This window comes from Balaenoptera borealis, assembly GCF_965194805.1.
Source record: "Balaenoptera borealis genome assembly, chromosome: 13".
NCBI lineage: Eukaryota > Metazoa > Chordata > Mammalia > Artiodactyla > Balaenopteridae > Balaenoptera > Balaenoptera borealis.
The window spans coordinates 46,246,247-46,256,462 of NC_138870.1; positions in this window are offsets into that span (position 1 = coordinate 46,246,247).

Below are 10,216 nucleotides of genomic sequence, written 5' to 3' on the forward strand. Positions count from 1 at the left end.
ACAATTGTAACTATGTGAGGTGATGGACCTGCTAACTAAACTTATTGTGGTAATTACTTCACAAAATATACATATATCAAATCACTACATTGTACACCTTAAATTCATACAATGTTGTATGTCAGTTATATCTCAATAAAGCCACAAAAAGAAGAAATAAGGGCTTTGGGAGCACTGAGGAAGGAGCAGGAGCTGGAGAAGGCTTCATGGAGGAGGGGGAGTTGGAGTTGGGTTTGTTTAAGGATGAGTAGGATTTTGGGGAAGAAGAGGCGTGAGATAAGGGGGAGCCAGATGGACAAATCCTGGGGGACAAAGAAGTTGACAAGTGATAAGGGAGGTGAGGGTAGCAGAAACTGGTGGGCTGTCAGGGCTGTGTTTGAGGACTATGGGGAGACTGGGGCCCAGTGGGGGAACTTTGGGAAGACTCCATTTTCTGCTGTCCCAGAAGCAGAGCTTCCTTTTCCATTCTCCAGTCTCCAGGAAGAGGGTCTGAGCCTAGATGACACGAGGATTTTATTGATCTTGGAAGTTATCGGAGAAAATGGGGAGATGGGCGCCTTGAGCTTCTTAGAGAAGAAACGCTTGAAGGATTTGGTGTTGTCTAGCCAGGATTAAAGACGACTCTGTTAGGCATGGGTGATCTTGCATAACAGGAGAAGTGAGGGCATGGGCTTTGGATGGAGTCAGACGGGTCTTGGAACAAATCTTGATTCTTCCAATACCTGGGTGACCCTGGGCTGATGGCTTTACTTCTCAAGTTTATTTCCTAATCCCCAGAATGGGAATAATAATTCCTACATGCTAGGGATGCTGCAAGGATTGAATGAGATAATATACATAAAATGCTTAGCACAGTGCCTGGTAAGCATTCATCAAATGGCAGCATTTATTATTAGAATAATTGCCTTCATATGTTTCAAAGGTTGTCACATGGGAACAACCAGCTCATCCGTGCTGGTCCACCAGACTGAACTAGCAACGCTGGCGTGAAGGAGACAGATTTGGGCTGGCTGGGAGGAAGAACCTCTTATAATCAGAGCTGCCCAAGCCTGGAAAAGGCTGCATTATGTGTAAGGAGAGCTCGGTCTCTGAAGTACCCAGAGGCTGTCTGGGAGCTCCTTACATTAGGCCCAAAGCTGGACCTTTAATGACTCTTCCTAACTCAATTCTCTGGGATCCTGGGTTGTTCTGAAACTGTGCATCAGTGTCTATGAATGGAAGATTCTGTGATTTCCCTTGGAGGAGAAGGGCCCCTGGAACAGGGGAGATGGAACCAGCAGTGGAGAGAACCAGTGTCTGTCCTGGTCCAAGGCCAGAGGACCGGAGACCTTAGCTTTCCTGTCTCCTTGGGTGAGAGGGCGCAAGCAGGAAGCTCCGTGGAGGTTGTCCCGTCCCTCCTCTTCCCTCCACGTGATGGAGTTCCGTATTCTGTGTAGGAAGTCTGGGAGTGGTGGGGAATATTCTTTTTAAATACCCTTCTCTCACCCCCAATAAAAGAAATTCCCACTTCCGGGGCCCCCCTCCCTGTGCATGTGTTGAGAAGCCCTTTCCGAGACACAACCTCAGGCTTCTGCAGTGCAGTGCCTGAACCTCTGACGATGTACCTTGTTCTCTGGGAATGTGGTCTCCTCATCTCTGCGTAAACCTTGTAGAGGCTGGGGAAGAGAGCACGGGGCCTTTGAGCAAAGGCTTCTCAGCCCTTCCCAGGATCTTTTCTTCCCAACCACTCCGAGGAAGGGAGACCCCTTTCTGCTGCCCCCTCCCTGTGCCCCTTTCCATTAGAGGAGAGGACTTTGCTCCCTTCTTCCGCAGGGGGTGGGCATCTGAGTGAACCCTTCTTGTTTCTCTCTGTCCCTTACTTGCTCCTTCCTAGGAAAGGAGTAGCTAATTTCACCATTCATTCATTCCTTCATTCAATTCACTCATGAATTCAGTTCGGCTTCATTCATTGAACTCTGTTTGCCCAGTTATTATTGTTCAAGGCACCAGGGAGAAAATGGTGAATACTAATGATTGACAAGTTCCCAGGTTTCATGGAGCTCACATTTTTCTGAGGTAGAAAGCATATACACAAGTAAACAAGTGTATAAATAAGATAATTTCAGACCATGGTAAGTACAATGAGGGAATAAAGAGAGTGAGGTGACAGAAGTAACGGATGGGAAAGGAGGTGGGGCTAAGCACTGAATGGGGTGGCCAGGGAAGCTCTGTCTGAAAAGAGACATTTGAGCTGAGACCTGAAGGATGAGCGGGAGTCAGCTAAGCAAAGAGCAAGAGGAATGGGGTTCTAAGCAGAGGGAACAGCACTGAGGAGGAAAGCCCTGAGCTGGGAACGACGCTGTGTGTCCCAGGACCATGAAGGGTGCCAGCGTGGCCATGAGGTACTGAGCAGGAGAGTGGAGCATGAGAGGTTGGAGGGATATAGGCGGGAACCTGTAGGCCCTGGGAAAGGGGTTGGATTCTACATGATGTGCAACTGGAAAACACCTAAGGGTTTAAGCAGCAGACTGGCTGACGTGACATGATATACACCTTAAAAATATCACTTGTCTAAATGCTGAATGGAGGGTGGTTTGGAAGGGGTAGGAGTAGAGGCAGAGAGGTTAGTCAGGAGGTCACTGCAGACATCTGAGTGATGAATCATGGTGGTGGAACTAGGGAGACGGGAGAGAGGGAGGAAGTCAAGATATATTCTGGAGGTAGAGTTCAAGGCCTTATTAATGTGGGCATTGAGGGAAAAGCACAAATCAAGACTGACTCAGGTTTTTGGCTTGAATAATTGATTATATGGAGGTTATATTTAGTGAGCTAGCAAGATGAAGTGGACAAGTATATTAAGATACCAGTTCAGATGCAGTAATAAGGTCATAATACTGCAGCTTTAACAGAAGTTAAACAGGGGTACTATGGTGGCTCCACAATATTCAAGACTCAGGCTTTTTCTATTTTGCGACTTTTAAAAAATTAATTATTTTATTTATTTATTTTTGGCTGCGTTGGGTCTTCGTTGCCACTCACTGGCTTTCTCTAGTTGTGGCAAGAGGGGGTTACTCTTCATTGCGGGGCACGGGCTTCTCATTGCGGTGGCTTCTCTTGTTGTGGAACATGGGCTCCAGGCGTGGGAGTTCAGTATTTGTGGCACGTGGGCTCAGTAGTTGTGGCACACAGACTTAGTTGCTCCGCAGCATGTGGGACCTTTCAGACCAGGGATCAAACCTGTGTCCCCTGCATTGGCAGGTGGATTCTTAACCACTGTGCCACGAGGGAAGTCCCTCAACTTTTTTTTTAATATGTGGCTTCCATTTAGTGGCCTACGATGGCTGCTCCAGCTCCCACCTCTTCATCTCATTCCCATCAGTGGGAAGGGGAGCAAAGAGAAGGGGAGGACACACTCCTCTTCTATCAAGGATCTCACCCATAACTGCCCTTATCATATTTGCTCATATCCTACTGGCCACAGTCTAGTCACATGGCCACATCTAGCTGCAAGGAAGCCTGGGAAATGTAGTCATTAGTTACATGGAAACAATAGCAGAGTCAGTAGATTGGAGGTCCAGACAAGGTGAAAGAGTTGTTACAGCTGGACTTCTAGAGCAAAGGAGATGAAAGGTCCGGAGGTTGTAGACGGAGGATGGGATTCTTGAACTGGAGATTTAGGAGGTTACTGTAGCAAAGAGTAGCCTGAGGTACAAAAGTCAAGGGCTGAGAAGCCAGAGCGGATGAGAGGTCATCTGTGTGAATGTTGAACATCAGGAATGGGGAGAGGAGCAGGTGGGGAGAGGAAGACCAAGTGCTGAGGTTGTCAGTCAATGAGGGGCAGTGGGGCAGAAGCAGAGATGGGGAGCAAGGAGGACGTCCCTTCCCACCTTCTGGCTCTGAGGTTAATGGTGGTAAGGGAGACAGCGGCTTCCACTTGGGAGTCTTGTAGGTACCGTGGGATTCTTAGGAAATATTAAAATGTCACTTAAGATCAGGCAATTGAGAGAACATTCAAAACAAGACATTGGCAATTTCAAGGAGTTTGCTGATCACAGATCAGCAATTCTAGAGGGCACAGTAAAAGGGTTTGGGAGAGAGAGGCAGAGGACTGGGTTGGATTAGGGACAGACAGAGTCAAATGGAGATGGGCGTCTGGATAATAGGGTCCCAGAGGCTATGGTTTGGTTCCGGTGATGACTGAGGAAAACAGAACAGGCTTGACAAGAGGGACTCAGTTGACCATCTTCCTCTAAGAGCAGTTGGGATAGGATAAAGACCTGAGCATCTAGCTGGATGGTTGGGACCTCTGGTTGGGGTAACCAATTCCTGTGGTACCAAGAACTAGGGGGTGTGAGTGGTGGCCAATCCCATAGGAGCAGGAGATGTGTGGTAGCAGAGTAATGGCCCCCAAAGATGTCCATGTCAAAAAAACCCCCAAACAAACCCAAAAAACAACGCACGGGGCTTCCCTGGTGGTCTAGTGGTTAAGACTTCCACTGCAGGGAGGTGCGGGTTCAATTCCCCAGTCGGGGAAATAGCACATGCCATGCGGTGAGGCCAAACCCCCCCCACCCCAAAAAACAAAAAACAAAAAAACCTCAAAGATGTCCATGTCCTAATCCTCAGAGCCTGTGAATATATTAGATTATGTGGCAAAGGGGAAATAAGGATTTGGATGGAATTAACGTTGCTGATCAACTGGTTTAAAATAGGGAGATTACCCTAGATTATCTGGTTTGGTCCAATGAAATCTCAAGGATCCTTAAGTGTGGAAGAGGGATTCAGAAGAGAGAAACAGATTGATAGCAAAGTGAGAACCTGGCTGGATGTTGCTGGGTTTGAAAGTGAGAGAATGGGGCCATGAGCCTAGGAATGTGGGTGACCTCTAGAAGCTGAAAAGGTCACAAAAATGGATTCTCCCCTAGAGCCTTCAGAAAGGACTGTGTTCCTGCTGACATCTTGGTTTTAGCCTAAGTGAGACCCATCTTAGACTTCTGAACTCCAGAACTACAAGATAATAAATTTGTGTTGTTTTAAGCCAGTACATTTGTGGTAATTTGTAATTAGAAATTGTAATTAGAAAACTAATACAACTCCCTCACACCATACACAAAAATAAACTCAAAATGGCTTAAAGACTTAAAATATAAGACATGACACCATAAAACTCCTAGAAGAGAACATAGGCAAAACACCCTCTGACATAAATCGTAGCAATGTTTTCTCAGGTCAGTCTCCCAAGGCCATAGAAATAAAAGCAAAATACAAACAAACAAACAAACAAGAAAACCCAAACCAAATGGGACCTAATCAAACGTATAAACTTTTCCATAACAAAGGGAACTGTAAATAAAATGAAAGGACAACCTATGGAATGGGAGAAAATATTTGCAAATGATGCGACCGACAAGGGCTTAATTTCCAAAATATACAAACAGTCCATACAACTCAATAACAAAAAAAACTAACAACCCAGTCAAAAAATGGGCAGAAGACCTAAATAGACATTTCTCCAAAGAAGACATACAGATGGCCAGTAGGCACATGAAAAGATGTTCAACATCACTAATTATTAGAGAAATGCAAATCAAAACTACAATGAGGTATCACCTTACACCGCTCAGAATGGCCATCATCAAAAAGTCTATAAATAACAAATGCTGGAGAAGGTGTGAAGAAAAGGGAACCCTCCTACACTGTTGGTGGGAATGTACAATAAGTTGGTGCAGCCACTATGGAAAACGGTATGGCGATTCCTTAAAAGATTAAAAATAGAGCTACCATACGATCTGGCAATCCCACTCCTGGGCATACATCCAGAGAAAATTCTAATTCAAAAAGATACATGCACCCCACTGTTTATAGCAACACTATTTACAATAGCCAAGACAAGGAAGCAACCTAAATGTCCACGGCCAGATGAAGGGATAAAGAAGATGTGGTATATATATACACAATGGGATATTAGCCATAAAAAAGAATGAAATAATGCCATTTGCAGCAACATGGATGGACCTAGTGAAGTCAGAAAGAGAAAGACAAATACCATATGGTATCTCTTATATGTGGAATCTAAAATATGATACAAATGAACTTATTTACAAAACAGAAGCAGATTCACAGACACAGAAAACAAATTTATGGTTACTAAAGCGGAAAGCGGATGGGGGAGGGGTAAATTAGGAGTTTGGGATTAGCAGATACAAACTACTATATATAAAATAGATAAACAAGGTCCTACTGTATAGCACACGGAACTATACTCAACATCCTGTGAAAAACCATAATGGTTTGCTGTACGCCAGAAACTGAAACTAGTACAACATTGTAAATCAACTATACTTCAATTACAAAAAAAGAAAAGTAATACAAGATGAAAGGGTCTCCTATTCTGGGTGACTGCTGGGCGAGATGCTATGGCAGCTGGTGAGGCAGAACATTTCTTGGACCATGTTTCACCAGGAAGCGGAGCTAATGCACGAACGGGAATGTTCCCAAATAACATCCTCCTCCTCTGCTACCCTCTCCTGATGCAAACATACACACTTGGACAGGCTTCCCCTCGCCTCCTCTCCACTGGGGGATGTCTGCTGTTTCCCTCTCTGTTTAGTGGCAGGCAGGCAGGAAAGAGAGGAGGCCCCTTCTGGACTCGGGTCTCAATTGTTTTCTCCAGCTCAGCTTGCCAGGGAGGTCAGAGTGCTGTGGCTTGTCTGGAGCTGATCCGGTCATTAATGAAACTGATACTTTGTCTCCTTTTTGCCCTCTGTTCTCTGGGCGCTTTCTCCATTGGCCGGATTCAGAGGTGGGGAGGCTCCCTTCTGGAGCCTTGATGATAAAATCAAGGACTAGCCTTGCGAGACACAGTACAGTGGATTTTAAAAGGTAAAATGCTCTGAAGTTACCTCTGACCTGCAGCCTTATAGGTACAGTTGAAGCCGGAATGAAATTACCCCAGTTCCACGTGGGTACAGAGCACAAGACTTAAATTTTGGCTTCAGATTATTTGTGCTAATCTTTAGTAAGTGAGGCTAGGTTGGCTGTCCCAGATCCTGATTGTCTACTTTGTTATGAACTTCACTGAGGGTCACAGAAGGAACCATGGAGGGATTTTATTTATGGACTGTCCATAGATTCCTAGAATTATTTCCTGCTACACAGTCTCAAGTTGGCTTCGGGTTGTACCTTTATAAAGCAAGCCCTGCCTATTTCAGAAGTTGTATATTTCAGACGCCTGCTGTGGGATTAACCACAGAGGTGTGGTGGACTTCATACCAATAAAAAGGACCAGGACCCCTTAAATGGAGGAAATGCCAATGTGCGTGAAAGTGGAGAAAACTCAATTTGGAATTATCGCAAACCTGAAAGATAAGAGAGAAACGAACAAGTCTTGTACCTGGAACATTCTGTCTCTAGAAAGCAGACTTACTCAGGCTGTCAAGGAGGCATGGGGTCCATGAGAGATACAAGTCTTGGTCTTGTGGTGAGAAAAGTCATCAAGAATGGGAAAGAGAAAAAGAAGGAAGTTCTGTTGTTCAAGCTGGGGGAAAAGGTAAGATTTTCTTGGGAAATAGTTTGAGTTTTTAGAGGGCGTGCTTGAGATGTTTGAAGAGAAAAAGGAAGTTTCCACACCTAAATGCTTTTAAGGACAGAACTAGAAAAGAGCAAAATATTTATTCATTTCAAGATCAGGGAGGATGAATGGGCAGATTTAACAACGATGCAAAGAGGAGAGAGGCCGCTAGAGGGAGTGTGGACCCGGGAAACTAGTGTAGACAGTTGCTTGCCCAGCATGAGGGAAGAAAGGACCAGGTGGAGCACTGTGAGTGTTGTTATATAAGTTTCAAAGGGTCACAGTTATTTGGGCGTGTGTGCGTGTGCGTGCGTGTGTGTGTGTGTGTGTATTGCTCACATCCTGAGGGGCCAAGCCCAGGAATTTGTTGAGTCAGGACTGACCCTCCACATAGTTACTGAGAAGATGAAACGCACACTAAGGGGAATTCATACAGGAAAGAAATAGCTCTAGTCCCACCTGAGTTAAATTAGTACTATTGGCAACATTATTTTAAATTTCTACGTATCGCAAGATGACAGAAGTGTCTTTTTAAAAAATAATTAATTTATTTATTTATTTATTTATTTTTGGCTGCGTTGGGTCTTCGTTGCTGTGCGCGGGCTTTCTTTTTTCTAGTTGCAGCGAGCGGGGGCTACTCTTCCTTGCGGTGCGCAGGCCTCTCATTGCGGTGGCTTCTCTTGTTGCGGAGCACAGGCTCTAGGTGCGCGGGCTTCAGTAGTTGTGGCATGTAGACTCAGTATATGTGGCTCATGGGCTCTAGAGCGCAGGCTCAGTAGTTGTGACGCACGAGCTTAGTTGCTCCGCGGCATGTGGGATCTTGGCGGACCAGGGCTCAAACCCGTGTCCCCTGCATTGGCAGGCGGATTCTTAACCACTGCGCCACCAGGGAAGCCCCAGAAGTGTCTTAAAGGCCCCTCTTTGAGAGAAGAGATAGTAGGCATGCCCCGGCCCTCACCCCATGGTAAACAATGCCCAAATCAACCTCTCCGAGGGAGGTTTCTCCCAGTTGAGGTTTAAGTTCACATGTTGGGAAAAAGCTGGCACTGACTGAGAGCATCCTGGCGAGGTGCTCTTCTCTTGGGTACCACTGAGTTTCCGCTATGGCACGGTGCTGGCACTGGCAACTTGATTGGCTGAGTTCAGTGCCCCCACGTGTCAGGAGGAGACTGTCATGGAGATGCCTGGCCATCACCTCTTGTGTTTCAACTGCATTCTGCCCTGGCTGAGCGAGCCACCTTCCAGCCCCTGTGCTGCCATGAGCTGCCCACTGAAGATCACATTCAAGGGGAGCATGGATGAGACAGGCTCTTCCCCAAGCAGCAGCTGAAGCAGCACTGGAGACCCTCCATGAAGTATGCACTCATGAGGCATCTCCACAACATCTTTCTCTTGCACCTTGAACCCCCATTAAGCGTTTCTTGGCCCCCATCCTCCCCTGGCAAAAGAACCCCAGAAAAAGCCATGCACTAGGTTCTGGGCACATAATTGCCCTGGAGCCTGAGAAAATGCTTGTGCTTCTAAGTTTTGTGATGTGGAGCTGGTGCCATAGTATTCTGTGCCCCAGTTACGCTGGCTTTGAAAAAGCAGAACCCAGGAGCTACTTGGGGGTGGACTAAGTCAGCGTTGGAGGTGCTGGAGGAACTGCTCACATTTCATGGGGGGAAAAGACCAGGATGCAGCTGGCCCCCTGCCTCTAGGCATAAGAGCCTTTTTCCTGACCCCAAGGGGACACTCCCCATGCTCCTGGCTCTCCACCCTCCTCATCCTCAGGAGGTTTGCAGTCTCACCACCCTCCCTCCTACTGTCACACCTTAGAGGTCTGGAGATGTGGCTCCCCCCAGGCCAGGGAGAGGATGGAGACACAGGTCCCTAACCACTCCCCACACTTTGGGAAGCTAACGTTATAGGGAGAGCGTGTGTACCCAACCTTTCCCTTCACATCAGACCTTATTCCACCAAACAGCTGGAACAGCAGAAAGAACACTCTCTCCAGCCCATCCCAAGAGGTCAGAGTTTTCTCAGGTGGGGAGGCCCAGCCAGAGACTTGGCAGCCGGTTGGGGGAAACAGAGAAGTGACCTTGCGGGAAATGGATAATCTTCTTCTTTTTTTTTTTTTTAATTTATTTCTTTATTTTTGGCTGCGTTGGGTCTTCGTTGCTGTGTGCTGGCTTTTCTCTGGTTGCGGCGAGCGGGGGCTACTCTTCATTGCGGTGCATGGGCTTCTCAATGTGGTGGCTTCTCTTGTTGCAGAGTACGGGCTCTAGGCACGTGGGCTTCAGTAGTTGTGGCTCACGGGCTCAGTAGTTGTGGCTCACAGGCTCAGTAGTTGTGCATGGGCTTAGTTGCTCCGCGGCATGTGGGATCTTCCTGGACTAGGGCTTGAACCCGTGTCCCCTGCATTGGCAGGCGGCTTCTTAACCACTGTGCCACCAGGGAAGCCTGGAAATGGATAATCTTTAGGAACAGGTATGTCTAGGCAAATGGACAAAACCAGATTCCTTTGGAGTGAGACCTCCTGGAGCAGAATAAGAAATTGGAAAGAGAAGAATTTTGGACTTTCATTTCCTTGTATTTTACTTTAAAAGAAAGTGTATTTAAATTTTGTTCTTTGTTACTTTTGAAATTAGGAGGGGGTTTATGTTCAAACGTCCTAGGCCTGCTTCT